At 51.1% G+C, this 503-nt stretch overlaps 1 protein-coding gene across 2 annotated transcripts in view; it reads right to left on the bottom strand.

Annotated features, from left to right (window-relative positions):
* The window catches only part of sh3bp1 (SH3-domain binding protein 1), a 20,695-nt gene that overhangs the window by 5,892 nt on the left and 14,300 nt on the right, over positions 1–503 (bottom strand). The window lies entirely within an intron of this gene.

Here is a 503-nt window from a genome sequence, read left to right as displayed (position 1 = left end):
TCCAAGGTGCTGGAAAGGAGGGTTTGGCCAATAGTCAAACCTTGGGTTGAAGAGGAACAATGCGGATTCCTTCCTGGTCGTCAACAACGGATCAGATCACCACTCTCGCAAGGATCCTGGATGGAGCCTGGGAATATGCCCAACCAGTCTACATGTGTTTTGTGGATCTGGAGAGGGCGTATGACCCCTCCTCCCAGGAGATACTGTGGGAGGTCCTGCGGGAGTATTTTGGTGAGGTGGTCCCTTTTCAGAGCTATAAATTTATCACATCTTTGTGATGAAAAGAGAGCTGAGCCAGAAGGCAAAGCTCTCAATCTACCGGTCGGTTTTCGTTCCTACCCTATCTATCTACCTATGGTCATGAAGGCTGGGTCATGACCGAAAGAACGAGCGGCAGAAATTGGTTTCTTTAGGAGGGTGGCTGGCATCTCCCTTAGAGATGGGTTAGAAGCACAGTCATCCGTGGGGAGCTCGGAGTAGAGCCGCTGCTCCTTCACGTCGAA

This window comes from Etheostoma spectabile, chromosome 21 (genome assembly GCF_008692095.1).
Source record: "Etheostoma spectabile isolate EspeVRDwgs_2016 chromosome 21, UIUC_Espe_1.0, whole genome shotgun sequence".
Taxonomy (NCBI): Eukaryota; Metazoa; Chordata; class Actinopteri; order Perciformes; family Percidae; genus Etheostoma; species Etheostoma spectabile.
Note: the sequence above shows the minus strand (reverse complement) of the source record. Positions and strands in the feature narration are given on the sequence as shown.